Raw genomic sequence first — 27,044 nt, forward strand, 5'->3', positions numbered from 1 at the left:
TGAGGCCTACAGGACCTACGTGATGTTTCATAGTGGTCGGACCACTTGTCAGACCAAGCAGCGACTTTTCTGTGGCACTCAAAGTGAGCCGATAACCGAATGTGGACGTAAACTAACACGTAGTGCGTTGCTTCGAAGGGTAATACCCACTGGCCCAACAAAGCTAAGACAAGCTCGTTCTGAAGATTATTCGAAGCTGAATAGTAAAGGTTTTCTGATTCTTTTGTACATAGCGTGCCCTATCTTAAGCAGCGTGATAAATATATCCTTTCGAACCATTTTTTTTTCAATAATATTAGCCTATTGAACCTGACTGATTCTCCGGGCTATGACAACACTACAGTACTGCATTCACCTTTATGAGAGGGTTTGTCTCACGAAAGTGCGAGGTTTTAGCATTGCAATTAAAATATTAGAAATTATAGCGTGACATTTTTCCGGAATATAGTAAAGTTATCTCTCATCGTAAATATTTCGCTCTCAAAATAAAGAAAATGAAATCGCGTTGGTTGTCTAATGCCAGCCAGTGGAAATACTACGCTACGGTTTCTGCGTTTCCGCGAAGAAGTTGCCAAGTTTATTGGGAAAAACAACCTTCTACCTCTTTCTGAGGGCAAGCTAAAACTGAACTTTCAAGTGTAAATATTTCTGTTCGAGTATTAAACAAAAATTAGGTTTCTGCTTTTCAAAGCTACTAAGGTACGCAAATAGTTAGGACCACAAGCCAAATTAACCCTGAATAATATTTCTGTGATAAGTGTGTCAGTTAATATACACAGCGCAAAAAACCGTGTGGTCATACGTAAAAAAGCCTCTCGTGGTGGTCGCTGACTTGACTGACAATGCAGTGCGGAAAAAAATAATAAATCAGTTCCTTGTCATAGTGTTACCGAAAGTTTAATGGAAACCTTAGGGCACTGTGAAACAAATCATGACTGATCTCCCCTATGAATAACACAATTCCAAATCAAGCATACAATAAATTTCTTAAAATGTTCCTGCGAGGCGTTACACTTCGCACTGTAAGCGCGGTCACCTTTAAAGCAAAATGTACAAATAAATTGTTGGTAACTGAGAATATGTTAAAGTAGGTTAATAAAAACAAACATTTTACAGCATTAGTTGCTCTTGAGGGCCCTTTAAGAGCAATGATTTAAATGCTACAAAAGCTAAGAAATAAGTTCTTCTCGGCACTACAACACGCACAGATTGCACATTATTACACGTAATCCGTTGATAAGGCGGTGCAACACCACTCCATTTAATGTGGGAAAAAATTTTGCTTCGTATCTGTTGCTTCACGGGAAATATCACCCAAGGACGATAGGCTCCTATCGCTCTTGCCATATCGCTTCGCTGCTCTACTCTTCCACACCTCACCCTCTTGCCCTCGGCTCTGCTGCCTCTCGTGATGAGTTCATTAGAGGTTTATTCAAGCCAATTCAATGTTTCCCACCTTCGGGCTCTTCGCCTTTTGTTTGCTGTTCTTGATGAAGAGCCCGTGCTTGCGCTATGTTTTTTTGGGGGGGTGGGAGTGGGGGGGGGGGGGTGTTATTATCACGTCCACATGTGCCATTTCTAGTACTTTGTTTTCTTCATTTGCCATTGCAAAATCCAACATAACCTTTATTCGTAGTAAAGGAACGTGTAATTATGTGCTCACATTCTGCGTGAAATTTGCTGCGGTTTCTTAAGCCTGGATATAACGAGGTGGATAAAACTTTGAATATTTGGTTACATACAGGTTTTTGTGATATGCAGGATTCGAGTAAAGTCTCTTGTGAATGAAGCAGAAACAAAACCGAAACGCTAGACATCAGTGACGGTGCAATTACCCCAAAATATTTTTTTCACAGTAAAAAACTGCGTGATTTGCACCTTTGCGCCTTTGCGCCTGCTGCTTTCTGACGAGCTTAGCCCCTACACGGAGCTTCAAACAGGCAAGGTAACAAACGTAACTTCAGTATCACTTTTGCCTCTCCACGCTTTTCGGTGCCTTCACGCATTTCAAGAACCGTGGTTATGTTCAAAGAGCGCCCTTTCGCGATATTGTTTCTCTGTTCCCCACTCAAAAGGTAGAGAGAGTGCTAGCTGGGATAGTGTACCGGGCGGCGGCGTTCTTCTTTCTCACCTGCAGCGACGGCACTTAAAATTGCGAGCTGATTTTACAAAGACAAAGCTTTTTACTTCTGTCAGCAGAACTCATCATCAACGAACCGATACCACATATAGCACTACAGTTGCGGGACTACATGCCTACAGACCGCCCTAGCACCTAGAAAGCACCGCACTCACGTGGAAATGCACAGTAGGTTGCGGTGCGGTCAAAATTCGCAAAATTAGTCCATTGCTCTATCCAGTTATTTCGAAAAAATGCAAAAAAAGACTTATCCGGGTAGCAAATTCGTTACATCAAGGTTGACCATCGCAACACTTTCGTTACATACAGGTCGTAAACGCAAGGGCTTCAATTGGGATGACAACGGGTAATTAAAAAAACGTGGTTAAATCCAGGAATTTTTTACATAGAGGGTTGTTACACCCCCGTTTATCTGTAACTATACTGGCCACGTAAGACGGATGCCAGAAGTTTTATTCCTGCTATATATATTTCACGGTGAGCTTTTCTGATTGAGACGAAAGGCAAAAACGCCCGTGTGTACGAGACTTCAGCCTGTGTCAAAGATCCCCAGGTGGTCAAAATTAATCCGGAGCCCACCACTACGCTCCGCCTCATCGCCTACGTTACGTTGGCGCGTTAAAGCCTACAATCAATCAAATATACTTCGCGGTGAAATACTCTAGACATTCGGCCGGCTGGCTGAATCAACAGACAGATAGACAGACAGACAGACAGACAGACAGACAGACAACATAAAGGGCTTTAATGTAAAATAAAAGCCCAACCTGTACCACATACGTATCACGGGTGACGCCAATTCAAAATAAACAAACTGGACCGAAGTCAAAAACAGTTTTTAAGAGTCAGAAAAATAAGAAAGAAAGAAGAAATAAGATAGATCTATCTGGCGAAACCAAGGCAAGCGAGGGGAGGCAATAGACAGACAGACAGACAGACAGACGGAGAGAGAGAAGAAAATTTTTGCACTGAGTTAGCGCAAGCAACAAACTATCGTCTTAGTACATAGGTGTAAAGGCCGGTGAGGCTGTGGCAAAGGTTGCAGCATCTTTGTACCCGCCTACCCATACCGGTGATAGGGGCCGTGCACCAGGATGGATATATCATGTTTCTAAACAGACCGTGCAGCACGCTCTGAGCAGGGCAAATAAACCTGCGCCATGTTTAGATTACATTGCCAGGAACACCTGACCCAAATATTACACGTCCACGTGAATTGGTAAGCTGCTCGCAAATCGCTGTGAAAGAAGAGCGAATACCAAAGACGCACCTTTCAATTCCGATCATTATGCCCTGCTTTATTTACGTCATAACAGCGACGGCTGTCCGGGGTCTTGATGTTTGTTAACGTCGCTGCGTATCCCTGGCATTTCCGCTGATGACCCGCCTTCGTCGGCGCAGTGCCCGAACATCTTCTATGTTTTAACATGTACGTACAGTTTTGGTGTTTCTTTTTACGTGAATCGAAGCGGGGAGGGGGGGGGGGGGGCGAAGGTGGATTGACGAACCTAATACTTCACTTTCAACCAAATCCCTCGACGACAAGCGTTTATTGCTAAAAAACGTCCGGCGTGTCCCTTACCGCATCGGAAATAGACTATCCCAGGTTGCGCAGTAAAGGAGAATACGCGCTGGCACGTGATATATCGATGGCCGCTGAAGAGAACGTCACGAGTGGGCCCCTGTCCTGGGAAGAGCGCACAGCCTTTTTCACGTAGTTCAAAGTCGAGTTGCGACAAAACGCTTAAGCGCAATTTTTTTATCTCGCTTAGCTTCGGTGATGCTGAACGAATTTTTATAATTCTTGCATGAGGAGATTGCAGGTACAATAGACATTACGCCTAAATGCATTACGAATAGCTGTGGTTAGTGCTGCACGGTTCTTTAAACGGCGCAATTATTACTCTGGACTTCTACTCCATGTCCCACACCGAAAAGCCTGCATTCATGGACTGACCAGTGATCACGAAAAAATTTCGAGTTCGTACAGGAATGAGAAGACACCGATGCCGATCGCGCCACCGCAGCCGTGGCTGCCCATATGAGCTGCGGGCGAATTTATTGCACTTGGGATATAAAAATCCTGATAACTCTCGATAGCCCACCATAGGAGCTTTCCATTACAGATCTTTAAAAGGAATATTACTTGTACCTGCTGTTACAACAATCAGTACACAATTAGGTAAGATAATATTTTAACTTTGTATTTTGGGTTTATAACCTCCTGCTATTTTTATGATTATATGTTCATGTCATGAGGGCTGCGCTTGAAGTGGCGGGGGCGTGAAACTTGTTCAGGCGTTTATAATAGCTTTTTTGACAAATCCCTGGAAACAGTATCTGCTGTCTGAATAAAACCCTAAAAGAAAGGGTCTAGTCGTTTACCACAAATGACTGAACGCGAATACATCAAAATCTCTGATTTGGGCTACTCTCTTTCTAATTGCGTTTATTCTAGTTAAGGCGACCTCAAAGGTTCGATAACTTGTTTTAGCTGAAATATTACACCCTTTGTAGCTGCCTTCCGCTTTGCTCGACGGCTTCGATGGATGACAATCCCATTGATTGCGAGAGAAGCATACCCGCTCGCACATATGCTTTCGCAAAAATTACAGGTAAGTAGTTTTGAGTGTCTTTGAACCTCTGCTGGCCGATGTAGTTGTTGTGTTATAGTAATGCCGAGTGTAAGAACATGACTATACTGATACAAATCTTTTTTTATCATCTTCCAAGGAAAATTCTGAGAAACGGCTCATCTGGAGTCTTTCATCTAGCTTCGAAAAACAGCAGGTCGAGCCTGGTGAAGGCGGGAACAGAAAACAAAACGAAACACCACAGCACGGGCCGACATTTGCATATGACTGACCTCCCGCGAAAGTGGGGGTCACACGTTCAACGATCGACCAATATCGAGAAGGCTGGACAACAGCAGCCCGCCAAACACAAAAATCAACAAAAAAAGACTGGTAGGCTTGCGTGAGCTATCAAAGCAGGACAAAAGGGGGCAGTTTGATATGGTCATCCTTCTTCGCTGGCCAACAATGCGGGAATCACGGCAGGTCACATTTTGAAAGCACTAACTCACTCCTAAAAGATACGCCAAGCCAGCTACAGGAAGAATCGGATGAGGGAGGGTATGAGGGTAAGGGATGGGGCCCTTGCCGACACGTGCTCGATCCATCACGTTTAATCTCGGTGCCATTCTCCCCCCGTCCTACGGTGCTCTCCTTCTTCCGACCCGCAGTTCTATTCCATCCCCACCGGCACCCCTGTCCTGTAGTAGGTTCCACTCAGCCGTTCCGTGCCGACGGTTTCACAAGCTCGAAACTGCGGTGGACCATGCGGCTGATCGTCACCCAAGCGTGTACAGCGGTCGTGGTTGCCAGCAGCGTTCGCCACCCCAGTTTTGTACCTTGGCCAAAAGCCTACGCAACGGTTCTTCAAAACAAACCCATAATAAAACCATTGTATAAACCCCAAGCTGTTTTTAAGGAGTTTTAGACAGGAATTCTGAAAAATAGAGACTTTCGCAAAAAAGAAAACTACTTGGGATACTGACCCTTTCGGCCCTGCAGCATCGTCAGTTGACGACACAACACATAATATCCTCTAGCGCCTTAAGAACAACACAAAAACTGCCAGTTTTCTGGGCGAGGGTTGCTCAAGGGTTCCTCTTGCGACAGACATCACAATTGTTGCGCTTTCGCGGGGCTGGATGATATGAAACAGAAGAAGCCTCGGTTGACACAGGTTATGACGACAGGGCGGCTAAGTAAACGGAAATTCCGTTTTGTCAAAACCTCTCTAAATCTGTAAACACTTGTATTACCAGCTTCCATCTTTTTTCTTTGAGGCCGGAGTGTCATAGGTTTCACGAAAAAAGAAAAAAGAATTTTATAAGAAATAAACATTTTTAATTGCTTAATGACCTAATTAATTGTCGTGCCTGTGAATTAATAAATACTTGCACGATTAGCACAATTTTTCATTTCTGTGCTTCCCAGGTCCAAGGCTGTGCGAAACACACAGGAAAACATTTTTGCTTGAAATAAAAAATCCAGGGCCCAAAGGGTAAGTACTTTCTAACAGTGTGAAGCCGTAAGCTTAGCTGGACCTCCAGTTGATCTGCTGTTGAATTTTCTGTTGAAATGTGCGGCCTCGCCCGTCCTCACTTAGCAGGCCTCTGGACAGCAATGTTAGCAGCTCGTTTGCTCTTTCGTCGTCGCCACGAACTTCCTGTTCGTCCCTTCACTACCGTCTGCTGTAAAAGCGGATAGTATTGCACTGGCGGCCACAGCGTACCTTTCTTTCCCTTTTCCTTTCTTCCTTTTTCCTTGTTTCCCTTTCTTGGCGGGTGATATAGTACTCACGTCCCTATTTTTTACCTCGGGACTTTTTACACCTCACAATGTGCGTGCTTGAAACATACATATCTAAGGCTTTCGCCATAAAACAAGAATTATGCAGACTTCTTGGACCTATTGTATGTTGGGTGGTGTCACGGGGCGAGAGCATAAACACGCTAGCGGTTCATAATAGAACTTGGCGGATGTTCATAAGTATCACTTACTTTAGTTTCAAAACAATCAAAACGGGAAATCACCCCACTCTTGACCTCCATGGCGGTGTCCTTCTGAGTTCTTCCGGGTTATTCCGTCAAAATACCCGCTGCCCAATGTTCATCCACACTGTATTAAATTATATAGTTGAGGTCTCACGACTATAAAAAGTAGCAGCAGGTCTACGTATATTGTCTGTGCTACCTAACGTGCAACTAAGCTAGGGCGACGAACATACCCGTAGAGGTATACTGGCTGAGAATTCCCAAAATTTCTACAATGGTACCAAAATGCCACTTCCCTTAGTTTATTTCTGGCAAACACACACGACGGTCATGTGTTCAAACAGTTTTTCGATCGTGGATTGTTTCCATTTTCTTCATCGATGTAGCCACCTAATAATTTCACGTTAATTATTACCGCTGATATTCGCACCACAGAGATAATTTTTTAGATACGTTTCGGGACCCAAATTAAATATCTTATCTTAATGTGAACCCGACGTAATGTACCAGTGACGTATCCATTTGCTAATGAAGGCTTGCATGGTACGAGTTACAGCTCAGCTCGTTGCCGCAGCCCGAATATAACTCGGCCTCCAACAGGCTCGTTACGCTCATTGCATTCGTAATGAATGGATGGATGTTGAATATCGCAAGCATTAGCCAGTCAGCTCGCATTACAGTTTCCCCTGTAAATACTCAACTGCACGCAATTCCTTGGAGGCGACTGTGAACTCAGACTTGCGTGGGGATGACCATGCTTTATCCAACGCCATCGCGGCTCGCAGGCGACACGGAGGAAATAACCCGGAAAAAGAGGAGGAGAAAAGACCGAACCCTGCGGCACACCCACACGCACGCGCGCCGTTGTCGAACACGTTTAGAGATTTCACTAAGGACTCACGCAGCGTCCCTCTTCTGCTCGGACCTCCCGCTGCTTTGGAGTCATTCAGACCGTCCATTCCGCATACAAAACATAGAATCCCGGTTTGGAAGCGTAGGCCCACGGAAGCGATAGTGTGGGCGGGGTCGTTGCTTTCAGCCGGGGAGTCGTCACCATCGTTCGTCGCCTGCTTTGATAGTCTGTCCACTGTACGGACTGCTCCCCGTGGGACACCCTGGGGAGGTAATAGGAGGGACTTGGGAGCAGTGCATCGCTTATTCGGCTGTCGATGAGCCGTGATAGAGGAGCGGGACGCGTGGCAAGTCGCGTAACTTAGTTGCGCCGGCTTGCGGCTGACACCTGCATTATTCACGGGGTGGCGAGCATGCATGCACGTGGCGACGTTTTATCCCCGCGCTCGCTTTCACTGGCGCCGATGGCAGACAAGTAGCCGTTATAATTGATTCGGAGCTTCTTTCGAACAACCCAGCACCCTATCCGGTAATGGGTTACTGGCGCAATGTTTGATTTCTACGTCACGTGGCTTGTTGTCTATGTGAACGACCAGTGTTGTTAACTTTGTGAACGACCGATGGTTAGGAAGTGAATGACTAAGGGCTTAGAAGGCAGCGAAAAAGGCCGGAATAGACCCAGTGGTGTTCATGTACCTTCGTGGTCCATTGCGAATACACGATGTTCGCTAAAATGTGCAGCATTGCGCTGCAATTCAGGTGGCGGTAACCCTAATAAAAATAATACCACACCACCCATAAACTTTGTCGCCTAACAATGGTGCTAGCTGTTCCAAGCTTGCAAAGCTCCCTAATTATACCTTATTGTTTACAAGAGCACGCATTCGTAAAAGATCAGAACACCACGGCTGAAGAACACGCTTTCCAACTCATCAACTCATCTCCTATCTGTGTACATTTAATGATACCTAATGGGGCGGTAGGTGGCAGGGGGGGCTGCGCTCGTATGCTTTTCCGCATAGTACATGGACCATTTATGTTGTCACCCTAGCCACTGAGCATACGACACGCTCCTGTCACTATACCGAACAGTAGCTGGCGATATCAGAAGGTGCCAAATTCTTGGGCTGTCTTGAGTTGCAAGAAGGGTGAAAACAATAAGGAACCCCGTAAGATCCGGCTGCCCTTCGCAAAAAAAAAAAAAAAATCGGCAAAAAATGAAGATACGCTGAAGAGGAAAAAAGGAAGCGGGGATGCAGAAAGCGAAAGCAGCGCCAGTTCCGACATTGCGGCCGAGGGTGACGGCGAGCTATCAATAAACGGTGGGGTGGAGGCGCCAGCAGCGGAGGTGTCTGCAACGGCAACGGCAGCAGCAACCGCCGACAAAATGCATTCTTGCCCGCAAGGCTTCCAGAAGAAACTAATGCTACTCTTCGGTCCCCCGAGCCGGGAAAGGAACCCGACGTTGGGCGCCGACGCGCCGAAGTGAAACTATCCATCAGCAGCCAGCAGCGCCCTGGAAACCGCCTTTTCGCCGAACAATAGATAAAATAAGCAGCTTGAGACAAAGGAAAGCATTCCTTTTCCCCGTTTGTCTGGAATGGCGGGCGCGAAACGACAAACGGCCACAAAATGAAGAAACTGTACATGCCCGGAAAGAACGCTGTGGGGAGTGCTGGGGAAGCCAATGGGAACGCGTGTGTGCCGAACGGTTGGTAAGAAGCAGTAGAAGAAGCAGTAGCCAACGTCTGTCCCTGTGGTTCAATCAGCTAATTTGCCTCCGTGTTTGGTGCAACGTGAGGTCACTTGTAAGCCGAAGTGAGTGTGAGTGTGAGTGAGTGAGTGAGTGAGTGAGTGAGTGAGTGAGTGAGTGAGTGAGTGAGTGAGTGAGTGAGTGAGTGAGTGAGTGAGTGAGTGAGTGAGTTGAGAGACTGAGCGAGGGAGTGAGTGAGTGAGTGAGTGAGTGAGTGAGTGAGTGAGTGAGTGAGTGAGTGAGTGAGTGAGTGAGTGAGTGAGTGAGTGAGTGAGTGAGTGAGTGAGTGAGCGAACGAGCGAGTGATCGAGCGAATGAAGCAATACAAAGTTTTAGCGCGTGCCGCTTATTACGGCCCTGTCTCCCTTGTCCTTCCGTACTATCCCACGTGCTGCTTGCTAAGTAAAATTAAAGAAATTATAGTTATTCACAAGCGCTGTTTTTATAAGCGTAGAACCGGAACTTCAATTCTGAAGTCACCAGAAGTCAATTGGCCAACTTCTATCGTCTTTTCTAAATGAAGTTTCGGGAAAGTAAACACATAGAGAAAATGTAAAAGCTACGCAAGATAGCAACGCGGTGGATATGGGGAGCTGATGACCACCGCGGAAAGGTCTTGGAACCAAGTTCGTCGTCCAAAGCTAAGCACGCTCTACCACGCTTCGCCATTTGCCGATCGCCGAAAAAACAGGGCCGGAAACATCGCTATCAATCACATGGATTCCGAAGGGGGATCTGGAGGGTGGCGCGATCTCCCTGGGGTGACATAACAAGGGACGCCAGCGTTGTACCAGCGGAGCGTTGCGAGCCCTTGCGGAAAATGGACACGCTTCTCTCGGTATGTAATCACGGCAGCGTAAGGTCGATTTTTGCGACGTGACGTAAACACGACGTGATACACGCCACTTGTCTTTGCGATGGAGCACAGCAGAATAAAAAAAAACACCTCGCTGAAAGAGGTCAACGACACGAGCTACAAGTGTGTGGTAATGCTTGTACTCCCTTGTCTTCCCGCCACCGCATTGCTACCCTTCGCTGGTTTCATAAACGTTTTCAGAGTCCACTTGCCATCGAACCTTACATCTCCCCCGCAATTTCGCAGATCATATCGCATTGGCCATATCTTTCAAGGTACCCGTCAAAATTCCCGCATCGTTACTTTTGCTCCCTCATTTTTTCTTCGTGCAGCAAAAGACTGGAATGACCTCCCCCACCATACTGCAGCAATCACCTGTCCATCAACATTTATGCATAGCTTCACAAGTCATTTTTCAAACAAATTCATGGCTTTTTTGTACGCTTTTTTTGTAACCCCACCCCTTATGTAATGTTTCTACGGGGACCGTTAAGGTAATAAAATGAAATGGAATGAAATGAAATGCTAAGCCCAATCTTTGATTCATAGCTATCTCTTCTAAAGCGGTAAGAAACAACAGCAAGGTACCTGTCCTGTGAGCCGAGAAAAACAGACGATTTCAAAGGAAAGTGCGATTTCAGCCTTGAAAGTTATTTATCCCCTTCGCACTTGGTTCTCAAAGTCCAAAAACCGTGGTGAAAGCACTGTAATATTGTTAAATACACTAAGTACGTGTTTATTCAATCAGTCCTACATTATTCGATATATTTCAAGCGATAGTACACTGGTTTAAAGGGGACGATGTACTTTGAAGCTGACCCCTCGCTGTAAGTTGTGTGTGAAATACAAGACGGCCTCCCTCACTATACATTACAGCCAGCACCTAGATACCCAGGCCAGTTTGTTGGCTTGCGGAAGACAGAGAACTGATTCGAGTGTACCAGCCTAATGAATAATGCAAACAAAAAGGCTTATTGGAAAAACCACGCTCCTCCTTTACAAAATCAGATCTCCTGCGCTCCGCTAAGATTTTCTTTGTTGTGGCTTCGCTATATGTGGTTTTTTTTTCGGCTGAATAATAAGGACAGTGGAGCAATCTTCGCGTTGCAGATCTAGAACACACGCGATTTGTGGGTAAAAACAACAATGTTTATTTATAGCGCGGCTACTCAAATCACGGCGCAGGATGTATGCTCCGTAGAGCAGCCATCCGAAAAGCGCCAACGTTCCGCAACGTCAGGGGCTAGAGAGACGCTGCACGTGCTGCACGTGGTGAAGCACGTGCAGGACTCGGGAAAGAGGCGGAGGTAATGAAGAGGAGTATAAAGGGATTGATTGATTGATTGATTGATTGATTGATTGATTGATTGATTGATTGATTGATTGATTGATTGATTGATTGATTGATTGATTGATTGATTGATTGATTGATTGATTGTAAGGTTTCACGGACTGACGCAACGCACGTGATGAGTTGCGCCGTAGTGGAGGGCTGCGGATTAATTTTGACCACCTGGGGATCTTTAACGTGCGCCGAAATCTCGAACACGTGGGTGTTTTTGCTTTTCTCCTTCATCAGAAAAGCGGCCGCCGCGGCCGGGAATCGAAAGAAGTATAAAGTGGAGCTGTAGCCATACTCCTTCCGTAAATAGACATGCTTTACTGTGCAACACACAATGTGGGAAAGCCAACTTACTAAGACCAAGCCCACACCGATTGCCCTAAAATCGGCTTCATCAGTGAATGCAAATGCATTGCTGGCCAGACGCCCTTTTTAGGAGCCATGTAAGCCGTCTTATACAGAATATATGAAGGCCCTATATACACTTGTTTTAGTTTTACAGCGACGCTGCTTATGGGAAGGATCAGGGTGTCGAACCGGAACCGGAACCGAACCGAAAACCGGAACCGAACCCGAATTTTTGCCCGGAACTGGAACTGAACCGGAACAGTATTCTTTCCGCCATTTTGGAACTGAACCCGAACCGGAACGAATCGAAGGAACCGTTCCGAACCGGTTCCGGGGCCTCAAAAATATGATTTCTAGTTTTCCATTTCGGTCCCTACCTTTGCCACTCGCCAGACGGAACCATGAAATATTTCGCATAGTCTGCAGTTCCCAAGGCCCATCATGTTCTCTTCTTACTATTGCCCTCAATTTAATGTAAAGTTGTCCGTATATACTATCAGTTTGCGTTAGGTACTTCCCATCTCTCCCAATTCTCTTTTACATTTAGCATAACCTAAGTTAGAACGCATATTCCGAGGCAATATATCATGGAATATTCTTCATGGTTTCTATCTGCATGGTATTTAAAATCGTGTAAAGTTTTTAATGTGTTGTTAATTCGCATGCATCCCTGTCCGCTTGTGAAGGCCTTCAGGGATACCATCAACAATAAATCCATATATTCCACCTATTTTAGTTTGAATGGCCAGTTATATACAAACAGCACTGAGACAAACACTCGTAGTTCTCAAAATTAACTTCACTTCTGCTTGTATACAGTGCCGTCGTGTCATTTCGTTACTGCTCTAAGAGAACATGAGATATAAAAAAGGGGGCCCTAATTTCCACTTTTAAACTATATTTGATAGCATTTTCATGTTATCTTGAATCTGCTCAGCCTTAAACTTTAAAGGCGGGTGGATTTAAGTCGATTAATGCGGGTTAGCGGGTAGACTGGGGTCGATTATTTAGGTGAGTGAATGAGCCAATGTGGATTAGTTGGACTGGTGTGTTGATTAATTTGGATTCCGGGAACTAGCGAGTCAGTTAAGGCAGATTAGACGTTGGGACCGCACATGATATCTTTGGGGTCTTTGGCATTTGGAAATTTTGCAGCATTCTCCTTCTCGACCAATCACGAAATTTTGTCAAGCACAAAGTAGCCGCAAAGTTTTGTGACCACCACCTGAACGCTATAAAAATTCTTTCTTTATGCCCGTATTGCGCTGTTATGTTGTTTCTATATTAAAATTACCATCTCGCACTAAAGTTAATAACTAATTGCCTAATGCGTATTTTATATTCATCAAAGGGTTTTCAAAACGTGTATATATATGAGGTGCGACAGTTGGAAAGAAACTAAACTGAAAGAAAAAAAGGGAGGAACGATCAACTGGTTTGATGCAAGAGACGTCCGATAGCATTCTTCAATACCTTCTCTTTCTTTGTGCTACCGTTCTGCAGCCACCCACAGGTGTAGCATCTCAACCCCCGAACACAGCCCCCTTCAAGCTGAGGAAGCGGCGCCAAAACTCTCATAACAGACTCTTAGCAGGCGTGGCCCAACTTTGACAACGATGGATTGCATGTTACAACACTTCCAATGATCAATCGGAGACCACCAACGAGACAGTCACGATTGTATGGGCACCAGCTCATACTGGAATCCTCGGCAAACAAGATCACCAACCTCGTGGCTGGAGATTTGACACGCTTAGCCAGCGGTGATGAAGCCGGGCCCCAGTGCATGCATCCGGCAGTCACAGACCAGGAAGTTACTCAGCACTATAGCCTCTTCCGTAGAACGTATTCCTCCCCGCACAAATCGCTACCGATTAAACAAGAAAGATTACTCCGCGCCCTGCGGGCATACACGCCACCAGAATCCACCTCTTTGACGGGACACAGCTCTCTCCATTTCGTCGCTTCTGTGGATAGCCTGCGAACCTCATACACATAGTAGGCGGCTGCGACAAGTGTACCGTAGATCCACCCAACCTCCACGTTTCCATAGAGATTTGGGAGACAGCCATGACTAGCTCCGGCCTTCAAGATCAGTTGCTCTTGATGGAAACGGCTGTCGATTTGGCCCCCTCCAATGAGGACGCCTCTCTGAACCTTTGCCTCAATTTTATTAAACTTCATTTTCTCTCTCTCTCTCTACAAGTAATCATTACTGCTGCTTGTGACTTCACTTGGCTATTATCTCTCCTAGAGCCCAATCGCTGTCTCCGGTCGCTGAAGGGCCATTAGAAAGTTCATATCTCCGGTGGTTCCCTATCCAATGCCATCCTATACACGCCGTCCAATAAGCCTTTATAGCCGTTCTTTCTTTCCAACAGCTCTGTTAGCAGATAAAAGATAAGCAGAAATAAATTGCTCTAAATGCCACCTGCCACGCTTGGCAGTCAGAAATTAACGCCGACGCCGGACTGTTTTCTACTTTGTGGGAACGCGACCTTAGCGCGTTCCCTTTGGTTCGGCTTCGCCACGCCGCTTGCTCCTCGCGAGAACTTGCTCGGCAAGACGTCGGCGAGGGGGATCGACCTCCTCGCCGTAGGAGTGTCTTTAAGCCGGCGAGCGCGCGCGGGATGCGAGCTGCGGGGGAGAGTTGGAGCTCGGGAAGCGAGGCGAGAGGACGTGCCTAGCGACCTCCTTCCTTCGAGGATCGGGCAAAAAGGAGGGCGACAATGGCTGCCATCGGCGTCCCAGCGAGGCAAACGCGAGCGCGCTGAGGCGCCCCCGGCGATGACTGTTGTCGCGGTGAGTCGAACCTCTCGATTCCCTTAAATTGCCCGGGCGAGGAACGAGATCCTCGCCGTCAACCAGCTAGCCTGCATGCTCTTTGAATGTTTATTATCCTGTAATAAATGTCAATGAGCGAAATCACTTGTCGCTTCCTTTGTTCCGTCGAGCCACGGCCCGCCGCGGCTGGCGCGGTACAGCGCGCAGCCGCGGGGTGGGGGCAGATAGCTTGCTAGCTGGACGAAACGAGAAGACGAAGACGGATTAGTCTCTCTCGTCGCCGGTTTTGCTATTGCAGGGAAAAGTAAACCAAGTCTACTTTAACCCCGCTATAATCCCACAACTTCTAGCACTGCTAATCCTTTCGTGTTAAAGCTAAAGCGCCGTTGAAACTTGGGGTGGATGAAAAGCGTAGCAGACCAACCGATTTGTTTACAATGCATATTTTTTTGCCTCATTGTGCGAAAATAGGGGTGCGTGCGTGCGTGCGTAACATTTGATCGATCCAAAAAAAGATGGCGGGCGCGTACCATCTCCTGCCGCCAAAGAGACCGCCCGTTTGCCAGTAAACTACCTGCCCGCCTGCCTGCCTGCCTGCCTGCCTGCCTGCCTGCCAGGCAGAACATTCTGGTGAGGATGCATGATTTGGGGACGAGGGGCGACCCGTCACGAGCTGCCGGGGGGGGGGGGGTGAGGGGAGACGCAAAATGCCCCACCACGGAGACACTCCAGGGTACCAAAAACGATTGTGGACGGGCGGGTCGTCTGCTTAGTAGGTCGAGGCAAAAGGCTGCCTGCAGGGAGGCTGCTCATTGCCAGAAGATTCTGGTTAGGATGCACTGATGGGGGAGGCGCTGGAGGCACCGGAGCGCTGCCCGCTGGCCAGGATAATACATGTTCGCCTTCGAGAAGACTGTGGCGAGGACGCATTATTTGGAGACGATGTGCGGCCAGTCACCGGTCGGCGAAGGGAGTGGATCACAGGGCGGCACAGCGGTGGCTCTGAAGAGCCATGCGTTAAAGCGCAGCCCTTAAGCGCCCGCTCCTGTGGTTTTGCGTAGTTTCCCAGCGTCGGCCTCGTTGTAACCGAGAGAACGAAGACGCCACCGAAGATAGAGCGAGCAGGAAAGCGGAGGACGAAAGTATGGCGAAAGTGGGAGGGGAGGGCGAAATTTCCAGACCGCGCGAGACATGCTCCACGGCAGCAACGCCTTACGAGATAACGACAGAGTATACCGCATGCCGTCGTGCATTTGTTGTGGACGCGATCACTCCCTAAGACACAGCAGCTATGCGCCGTCGCCGAGAAGACTACAGTTCACGCTGCGCTCAAATTTCGCATTAGCGGCTACCGTAATCGTCTGCCATATTTCTTGTTTCCTCAAGAAAACAACTGTGGTGTATAAAATTGCCGTGGTATAAGCTAAGTATAAAATAAAATTAAATCAGGAAATGAACGAACTTAAATTAATAAAGGTAAACTTGCGGCCATAAAGATAAATGCTTTCACATTCATACAAATAGTGCCCTTAAAGGGGTCCTGAAATGCCTTCCGCCGATGCATGGATGTACATGTAACCAAATAAAGCAATGTATTAGCAATCTCCTCCTGCAAGAATTTTGTTAAAGCGATGAGTATTAGCTGAGAAATCGTAAATCAAAAACCGCGAATTATCGTCGCGCCGTATTTCCTCCTCCTTTCAACTGTTTCTTCGCTGTTGGCCTCCCCTCCCATGATGCTCCGCTCCTCAGCGGTGACGTACTTCCGCTATTGCGCTCCCACAGACTGCCGTCTGCTACGGGCCAGCTCTTTCGGCTTTTTCATCTCTGTAGACACCATGGACACAGGCTGGAAAAGCGAACGAATGACCTGGCCGCATGTGTGCGGCCTGGCCTTGCCCTTTCGCGGTGTACGTAGGTGCAGTTGGTATCGGCGGTGAACTCGCAGCCGCGTGGGGAGAATCGTGCGCTCGTTCCTTTTGGTGCACCGCGCACTGTTTATCCAAAAAGCGCGGTCTCAGATGTGGCCCCGCTGGTGCCGGGTGTTATTTTGCGGTGGTTGTAATTCCTACTACCGGCGGCATGTGAAAAAAGACATTTTCAACCGACACAGAACCCGTGCACAAAACGCCCCGGATCGGATCGCTTTATCAGCGGCGATGAACGTGAAGGCGAAGAGCAAACCAACGCTGCACTCGATCAGCGAGAACCCGTGTTCTGACAAGCTGCACCCATGTGTTGCATTCAACACTCACAGGAAAGCGTTTGTTTGCACTTGTTTGGATAGTCGTAAAATGTCCAAACACTCCGGCACTCCGCTAGCAGATCATCCGGCGAGGCATTTCGGAAAACATTTGACAGATGGCGCCGTATGCATTAGTGTGTCGCTACGCAAAACTGATGAGACGCTCTACTAAAACTCCCATCGCGGTGTCACGTAGCGGGACGCAAAAATTTAGCGTTTAGCGTATGCAAAGGCCACGAACGCTGTACTAAAACTCTATTAGCAGCAAAATAGCGTGCGTATGTGAAACCGCTTGCGTTTACAAAGCTGCACGCCGAGCGCGTACGTTTCAAACCTAGTGACATCGTTTAAATACACTGGCAAGCACAGTGTAACGTAGTTAGATATCAACCGTATGCTCAGGCGACAAGCAAGAGCTTGTTTTATGTGGGGCGGAGATTGCGCATAAAGGCCCCTTCGCACTTGCGACGAAAGCGAGTGAGAGCGGCAGGAATTCCGTCGCTTTGTCGCGCGACGATCGTTTTTGTCGAATGGTCGGGACAAATTTTGGTTGCGCGACAGAATTCCCGTCGCTTTCGCTCGCTTTCGTCGCAAGCGGGAGTGGAAAGTTCTGCCGCTGCCGTCTGCTACGCAGCTCGGAGGTAACCGCGCGATCTGCTCGGGCCGGATGAACGCGCACACTCCCGCACGGCAGCGCCCCAAGCGGCAGACGGCCGCGTACATCGCTCCCGGCGCCCGCCTGGAGCCCGCCCTCGGCACACTAGCCAGTATATTTCAGGCACTATAGACCCTTTTCAGAAAAGTTGGCAACATAGTACATACGCTAGCTTTCATGATGACAGCACTGAGGTTATTCGCAAACGTCGGCCATGATAAAGGAAACACGGCTCCATCATAGCGCGGCTGCGCAGCGCTCTCTTAGAGCCACTCGTAGTCACCTCGGCGTTCAGTCTGATCGGATAGGTTTCTGAGCTTTTGCTTGCTGTTTTGATTTTATCACCACATGCGGTTACGAGTTCTGCAGGAGTCATGCCGACTCACTGCTTCGTCCCTCTCTGCAAACGGCACGGATGCGCTCGTCGCTCAAACGCGGTATACCAGAGAGGTTGGTGTCCCACCCGGTGATAAGAAAGACCAATCCCCGCGACGCAGACGCCATATCATCCAGTACCCCAGTACTGCGAGTCCGTAAAGTCTGAGCTTAGGCGATGCTACCCTAGCGATGCGTGAGCGCGCTGCGCCGACCATCCGGCGCAATAGCTCTGTGTCCTTCATCATGGCCGCGTGCAATGTTTCTCGACTCGCCTTCCACTTGTCCGCTATGCCTGATAGTATTTTGCAAAGGGTCTATAATGGAGGAAAGATTTTTTGCTTCCGATGAACCTAGTTCTTTGCCCCTGTGTTTTTAAATACGTGAAGTAGTTAGCACGTCGTCCTCACGCAGCTCTGTATCGTCGTAGCATCGCTGATTGTCCGAACGAAGCTTGCAGCTAAGCCAATGCAGCGACCGAAGCTGTGTGTGTGTGTGTGTGCATCGCCTCCTGTGTGTTGTGGACGCGTTCGTTTCGCGATGAAATGCGACATTGTACTTCTGCGGGTGGATAGTGCTTCCCATGGTCTGGATTATCTTTCTCGAACGACGTACCACTCAACCTCGCATTTGGTATGTGCAGTGTGCCTGGCTAAAAGCCTTCTCGCTTGCGCGCCAGAGTTGTGACTTGCTGCTCGTCCCCGCAAACCGGGTGTGAGGTGAGTGCCGTATTTACGACGGGCAGGAGGAGGCAACTCATCGTCTGTCAATCGCGGTTCAGACTTGCAACGCATGTTGTGACGTTGCGTTCGTTCGAAACGCATCTCTGGATTGTTTTGAAGTTGAATAAAATGTACGCGTCAAACCCGGGCATTCGGCTCAGGGCGTTCTCTGCGATTGCACCAAAGAAGTGCCACGGGACTTTCTTTATGGTACGTACTCACGTAAGATAAAATCCACGTCGTGTTATGGCCGTGTTGCATTCAATACAAACGGTTAAGCGTTTGTTTGCACTTGTTTCGTTTGTCGTAAAATGTCAAAGCACTCCGGCACTCCGCTGGCAGATCAGCCGGCGAGCCGACGCTGAGCAGACGACTCATCTCTTTGCCGGAAGTGCGTGAAAAAGCCGCCCAATAGCAGGATGTCTAGCTCATGACGAACATCTGGGAATCGATGATGTAGACATGTGAAGATGGCGGCGTCCAAAAACACGAAGGAAAGGGTGAGAAAAAAGCGACAAACTTTGCAACAAAAGTGTGAGCTTTCCGCTGCGCGTAAAAGAGTAATACTTGGCACAGGTGACGTTGGCGACCCAATCTAGCGATTGCGCTAGTTCATTTAGTGTGCTCAAAATGCCTTTCAGGGCCCCTTTAAGTGCCCCAACGAACCTTTTGTTTAGCTTCAGTTATTGTTGTAATCGTTGACCTATCTGTCACGATTTGGCCCGCATTCGGGAACGTGGAAGGGTCGTAGTACCCTCCACCCGAGTGACGACCCGGAGCGTGCTGGTGGTGACTGTGACTGACCGCGAGCAGCTCTGCTCGTCGGTGTTTATTCGCCAGCCGTGCACAATGTTTCTTTCACACCGAGCCTGGCTTTCACACGAACTGAGCGGCCAACGAAAATTGGGGAGGGGGCGGGGGCGCCACATACTCGTCAAACTACCATAGAAAACGTTTTGCAGTAGCTTGTACAGTTAAAGGAGCTATTGAAGACTTTAGATAAACTCGCCGCGGTGGCTCAGTGGCTAAGGCGTTGCTCTGCTGAGCACACAGACGCGGGTTAGATTCCCAGCCGCGGCGGCCGCTTTTCTGCTGGACGCGAAAAGCGAAAACGTCCGTGTGTACGAGATTTCGTTAAAGATCCCCAGGTGGCCAAAATTAACTTGGAGCCCTCCACTACGGCGCGCCTCATCGTCTGCGTTGCGTCGGCGCGTTAAACCCTACAATAAATAAATAAATAAATAAATAAATAAATAAATAAATAAATAAATAAATAAATAAATAAATAAAAATCAACACTTTCGATAAACGCTTTCACCCTTCTGCGCATCTGGAAGTACTGCGAGAACTATAGCAATTGCCAGCACAGAGCAACAGTGCGTGATTTCCTAGTCGCTGCGGATGCAGCTTCCGTTTCTGCTTCGCTTTTGTGGCTTTCTTTTTAAGTGGCTATGAAATGCGTTTTATTCTTCAACTTCAGGAAAGCCGGCAAATAGCCGCTACACCGCTGTAATGATGTCATTCAGCGGTCGAAGAACGCCAAGACCGGGAAGAAGAGAAAAATATTTTAAGCAAATTTTTAAGTTATCCTATGAGGAGAGAGCAGTAATTTTTGGCTGAGGCACTTTGCGACCCCTAATCTAAGTACAGGATGTGTTGGTTGACTACTTTCTGCAAGCATTTAGAAAAAAGTTGAAAAAAGTGTTGCAGGGTCGCTTTAGTTTGGCCAAGGCAAAAGATTTGCACAAACAAACATTCATTATGACTTGGTTTTATGCCGCCTTGATAAGAAAACGATAAACGAGCACAAAAAAATTAACAGAAAAAAACACGCCTGCTTTTTTTCTTCGAACCCGTTTGAACCGGTTCGAACCGGTTCGAACCGGAACGGAATGGTACTCTGGAACTGAACCCGAACCGAACCCGAAAGGCTTGAACCCGAACCCGAACCGAACCCGAAAAAAGTCCGGTTCGACACCCTGGGAAGGATTACGCAGATCTTCTCTGGGGACAGACTGAGCGTAGACCTACAATTCTGAGCCTATGGGAAAGCATTCATAAAAACACACAAAAAAGGGTTCTAGGCCTCCATTTGTTTCCTCCATAGTTTGGTATCAGACGACCTGTATTACCCTGGAACAATGACTTTCCAGCAATGTATTTGCGCCTAAAGGCGAGGCTCATGTGGCTAAAAATTTATTTTGCCTATATTTGCTTCTACCGGACCCAATGAAAATTAAACCCTTCGCTCCATCGGTAACAACCAACCAGCAAGGCGTTGACGAAAGCCGAGGAAAAAGGGAGAACAAAATGCTCTCGGGGTGTCCATCTTGTTAAAAATGTTACCCGTTTTTTACTGGGTGTTTAGGTCACCCTGTTGACAGATAAAGCGTTACCAAAAGAAATAAGAACTGTAGCCTAGTATGTAAGCTTACCTTTCATCTTTCGTAGTGGTGCGCTCCGTTAGCATAACCTCTTTCAAAAGGACGTCAGTAAAAATTGCTAGCTAAGCTTATTACCAGGTGAATGGTTTGACTGGGTGGACGTGATGTTACTCTTGGAAGCTGCTACAACTTCATAAATTGGAAATTTGGTGGGTTAGTATCATAGTTTCTTAGTAGTCATGCTGACAATTGCTGGCACGAAAGTACGTTGTGCTTGATTTGTTTTCTCCTTTTGGACTTTACTTTTTATAATGAAGTTGCTTTGTTACAAATTTCTCTATAGTTAACGTTCTCGCATACAAAACAATAAATTTGGAAGCCGGTGGGTGTGATAAGCATACAGAGTGATCCAAATTAGGTCGAAATGTTTTTTTTTAAAATGAGGCGCTCAGCTTTACGTGAAGACCACCTCGACAGTGAGGTTATGCACCCAGGTGGACACAGAATTAGGTGGTAAATACTGACGTTGGCGGCTTAATTAAATAAAACTGAACAATTAACTTTTCAGTAGCTGCCGTAAGCAGGCATGTTTGTATTAAAAAGTTAGACGAAATCGTCTTTCTACGCGGTTTCATTTGGCAGAATTCTTCTAGCACATCCATACTCCTAGATGTCGAACTGCGAAGTTTAATTGCCGTTCGCATGATTACGCATGCTAGACAGTGATGACCAGCGCAAAGCTACACCTGTTTTTTCTGTGTTTCGATAGCGGTTCCGCCAACTGCAGATTGGAATGACGCCAGCCAAGACTGAAAGGGGCCAGTTATCACTTTTGTTTATGCCTCCATCCCGCTGTCAAGCTAAACACTGTACACAGCAAGCACATCACAAAAGGGAGGGGCTTCGCCCCGGCTTTCACTGTCTAGCATGCGTAATCATGCGGACTGCAATTGAATTTCGGAGTTCGGTATCTCGGAGTACGAATGCATTAGAGGCATTCTGCAAAATGAAACTGCACAGAAAGAAGATTGCGTCTAACTCTTTAATACAAACATGCCTGCTTACTGCAGCCGCTAAAAAGTTATTTGCTCAATTTTACTTAAGCCCGCGACATCAATAGTTACCACCTCACTGTGTGTCCTTCTTGGCGCATAACCCATAACCTCAGTGTAGCGGTGGACTTCACTTAGACGTACACATCTAATAAAAAAAACGGTCGACCTAACTTTGATCACCCTGTATATTCATACTAAAGACGTGCCCCGGGAGATAGATATAGGTGCCTCCACAGGCTTTGTAGTGAAGGTTCACCTGATTGTAGGACATCTCCCTTTACTCGCCACAGCATCGCCTTTTGGATCCCGAAATGACAATCCGGGCCAATCGTACACCGTAATTGAAATTGTAAGAATCGGGCGTAAACACATGACACACACAACCTGTGACCAGAGCTGCACGAGACGATACAGCCCGACCAGGTCCCTTTTTATGGAGTAGGGCAGAAAAGTTCGCTGCTAGTAAAGCCGTAAAAGAGAGAAGAGACAGCAATAAGAGTGAGGATGGCGGGCGATGGTACTAATCAAGTGCGTAACCTAAACCGGCCTTTTGGGGAACACAACAGCCACGGCGAATGGCGCTGCCTGTTTGCACACTGAGGCCACAAAACAACATGTGTAAGGAAGCCTGGACGAAGGGTCTGAAAAAGTGTTGGGCTTTGCCTGCAAAGGCGGGTTTGGTGAGGCTTAGTCATCGCCTCTTAGACAAACAGAGTCGTTTCGATTTCGTGACCAAACAAAGGAGATGATGGCCTAACTGCCCAGTTGTGCGAGTCTTACCAACTCGACAGGGTATAGACGCCCGGTTTACGCAGCGTATACGGCTAATAGAGAAAACCAAGAAAATAGCGCGAAGCCAATCCTCCTGCTTATTCTTAGAGGCGATGGTCAGCCCCTCCCGTAACAACTCCGCACTTCATTACAGCGGCCAAACACATGGGGGCGGCCGCCGTATAAAAGCCTCGTGAAGAGAATAAACGACGGTTCTTCGGAACAGGCACCGAGGCCAATTTGGAAAGCCGCTGTTGGGCCCCTGATACCCGAGTGCACTTCGTATGGGGCCACACGACGCAATAAAACGCGGCTACTTACGATCGCTCCAGATCGTTGTTTACGCTTAACTTTGTTCCGGAGATGTAATGGAGAGCACACAAATCCCCAAGGGGCATGGCCAAAACAGCCTGATACTCCCGTTCGGATAGTTTCCGTCCAGCCGGAAAGACAAAAAAATGGAACGCAAGTACAGCCATTTCTGCAAGCTTTTACGCAGGGGAAACACTACCCAGAAGATGTGCGCCAAACATGAAGTGTAGAAAAAAGTATCTAACCTCTCATGGGGATGCGAATAAATGGGGCTCCCTTACGCGGATAAGCATTCCTTCTCATGGGTGAACAATTTGAAGTAAAGCCGGTCTTATTAAAGTGAAGCTGTACTTTCCTCACTCATGCCGTTGTACGCCAACACGCCCTGCAGGCAAGCCAACCTTAGCTCGACGATGATGAGTGAACTGAAAGAAAGAAACGCTTCCCGCGGCCGGTATCAAACCTTGGTCCCTCGCGTTGTCAAGTCAGCATTTATACGATTGCTACATTTGAATATGGTCAAAGCCAACGCTAAGCAGCAGGTACCGATTCGCGCCGTACACCCAAAACACAAACGTTGGGACTACGCAGTGCGTACCTGGGAGTTTCTATGGGTATTCTAAAAAATTGGTTCGTACTTCCAGAGGAGCACATACTCGCCGCCGGGGATGATCCAACCAAAGAATCCATCACGAGAGAGCTTCGCGTTCAACTATTGGCGTCGTTAGACGGAGGGGTGCACGAAATTTTATCTATTCCAATTAATATAAGTAAATGTTAGTGCAGAACTGGTTATATACAGTAAAACTTCCTTAATTAGACCACAGTTCCAATTACTAAAAGTTTAAACTAACGAAAGTGAAGCACTAACCCGTAGAATGCAATTGTGGAGCAGTAGAGCATGTTAGCACTTGAATGCTTGGAAAACGCGGTGAATAAATCCCGCCTGTTATGCTTTAAAGACAAATAGTAGCACCTCTTTCTCTAACGAGCGAACGTAGTGAAACGTGTTCTTTTCGCGTAATATAAAACTGAAAAATCTGTTACGAGAACGAATGGGGTCACGAAGGCATCGACCGGGACTTTTATGGTGTAACCGGAGGTGGTCGATCGCCGCATCTAATGTTTAACGTTGAATTACGCTGCCAAACACAGAATGTGGCAAAGCCATGTTACAAAAATCTCGGGCCATCTCCACTAACTTGAACCCTGCGGAGGGGCGAAGCATGCAGTGCGTCATTGTATTCCAAGATTGTGAGTCTCTCTCTTTCCCCACGCCTCGCGCCGATATGGAACTGCAAAAGCACCGCTGAGAGGGTGAACAGCGCGCTTGCGGAGGCGGTGGCGCCCTCTCTTGCGTTGGTTCGGATGTAAGCAATTTCAATGAAACATCTGCCCCAGTTTGGGGTAGCGGCTCGCGTCAACGCGAGGTCCATGCAATGCCCGCCCTAGAGGCTCGTCCTCAGTAATGAGCGACACCCCGGTACCAGGTAAGTAAGCCTATTCTAGCTTCAACCGACCAGGCGAACATTTAGGAGCACTGCAATCACGACGCTGAGCGGGCATGTCACGTGATGTTTCTTTGTATTTCGCGGGCATCATTCGTAAGCTGAAAAACACTAATACCTTACAGATAGAAAGACGGGAACTGTTTATTCGGATATTTTCAAACCGCTATGCTACCTTCTAATGGGAATTTTTTGCGTAGTGTCCTTGTTTCAGAATTTGGCTAATTAATATTTACTAATTACCTAAATAGGCGAACTAAAAAGATAGCTTGACATGAAAAGTCAGCAACACACAGTTGGTCGCCGCGTCTTAGAGGGCATCAGTATATATGTTTTCAACATCTGGCTAAAGTTCCTTGAAGCATCTTGTGTGTATATATATATATATATGTATATATATATATATATATATATATATATATATACATATCAAGGTTGCAGTCGTCATTGCCAGTGCTATTCGGCTTTTTTCGAAATATTTAATAGGGCCGAATGACGTGTGCTTGTCACGTTTCTTTGATTCATTGATAAATAAGCGAAAATATAAGTCGAGAAAAAATCCGCCGTTTTTCCGGGAGCGGGACTCGAACCCACATCTCCGCATAACCGGTGCGGTGCGTTAACCAATTACGCTATCCCGCAGCGGCTTCTCTCTCGACTTTTAAAGCGGGGGTTTATATTTACAAGAGCTCTGAGGCCGGTCAACTAGCGCCGCCCCTCGACTACCGCGGGAGACGTAGAACGTCTTCTTTCCCAGCGGCCGCCACGCAGAACGTGGTCGGAGGTCGGGGTTAGCAATTGGCATATCCGAACTGCTGGAGCCAGTGCCTCGTAATGCATGTAGCAGAACAGAGAGATACGGGACGAGGGACTCGGTAAAGATACATATCAAGGTTGCAGTCGTCATTGCCAGTGCTATTCGGCTTTTTTCGAAATATTTAATAGGGCCGAATGACGTGTGCTTGTCACGTTTCTTTGATTCATTGATAAATAAGCGAAAATATAAGTCGAGAAAAAATCCGCCGTTTTTCCGGGAGCGGGACTCGAACCCACATCTCCGCATAACCGGTGCGGTGCGTTAACCAATTACGCTATCCCGCAGCGGCTTCTCTCTCGACTTTTAAAGCGGGGGTTTATATTTACAAGAGCTCTGAGGCCGGTCAACTAGCGCCGCCCCTCGACTACCGCGGGAGACGTAGAACGTCTTCTTTCCCAGCGGCCGCCACGCAGAACGTGGTCGGAGGTCGGGGTTAGCAATTGGCATATCCGAACTGCTGGAGCCAGTGCCTCGTAATGCATGTAGCAGAACAGAGAGATACGGGACGAGGGACTCGGTAAAGATACATATCAAGGTTGCAGTCGTCATTGCCAGTGCTATTCGGCTTTTTTCGAAATATTTAATAGGGCCGAATGACGTGTGCTTGTCACGTTTCTTTGATTCATTGATAAATAAGCGAAAATATAAGTCGAAACTAGCGCGAAAATATAAGTCGAAACTAGCGCCGCCCCGCGGTAGTCGAGGGGCGGCGCTAGTTGACCGGCCTCAGAGCTCTTGTAAATATAAACCCCCGCTTTAAAAGTCGAGAGAGAAGCCGCTGCGGGATAGCGTAATTGGTTAACGCACCGCACCGGTTATGCGGAGATGTGGGTTCGAGTCCCGCTCCCGGAAAAACGGCGGATTTTTTCTCGACTTATATTTTCGCTTATTTATCAATGAATCAAAGAAACGTGACAAGCACATGTCATTCGGCCCTATTAAATATTTCGAAAAAAGCCGAATAGCACTGGCAATGACGACTGCAACCTTGATATGTATCTTTACCGAGTCCCTCGTCCCGTATCTCTCTGTTCTGCTACATGCATTACGAGGCACTGGCTCCAGCAGTTCGGATATGCCAATTGCTAACCCCGACCTCCGACCACGTTCTGCGTGGCGGCCGCTGGGAAAGAAGACGTTCTACGTCTCCCGCGGTAGTCGAGGGGCGGCGCTAGTTGACCGGCCTCAGAGCTCTTGTAAATATAAACCCCCGCTTTAAAAGTCGAGAGAGAAGCCGCTGCGGGATAGCGTAATTGGTTAACGCACCGCACCGGTTATGCGGAGATGTGGGTTCGAGTCCCGCTCCCGGAAAAACGGCGGATTTTTTCTCGACTTATATTTTCGCTTATTTATCAATGAATCAAAGAAACGTGACAAGCACACGTCATTCGGCCCTATTAAATATTTCGAAAAAAGCCGAATAGCACTGGCAATGACGACTGCAACCTTGATATGTATCTTTACCGAGTCCCTCGTCCCGTATCTCTCTGTTCTGCTACATGCATTACGAGGCACTGGCTCCAGCAGTTCGGATATGCCAATTGCTAACCCCGACCTCCGA

This window comes from Haemaphysalis longicornis, unplaced genomic scaffold (assembly GCF_048455015.1).
Source record: "Haemaphysalis longicornis isolate Haplotype H1 unplaced genomic scaffold, Haemaphysalis longicornis Haplotype H1 scaffold_5, whole genome shotgun sequence".
Taxonomy (NCBI): domain Eukaryota; kingdom Metazoa; phylum Arthropoda; class Arachnida; order Ixodida; family Ixodidae; genus Haemaphysalis; species Haemaphysalis longicornis.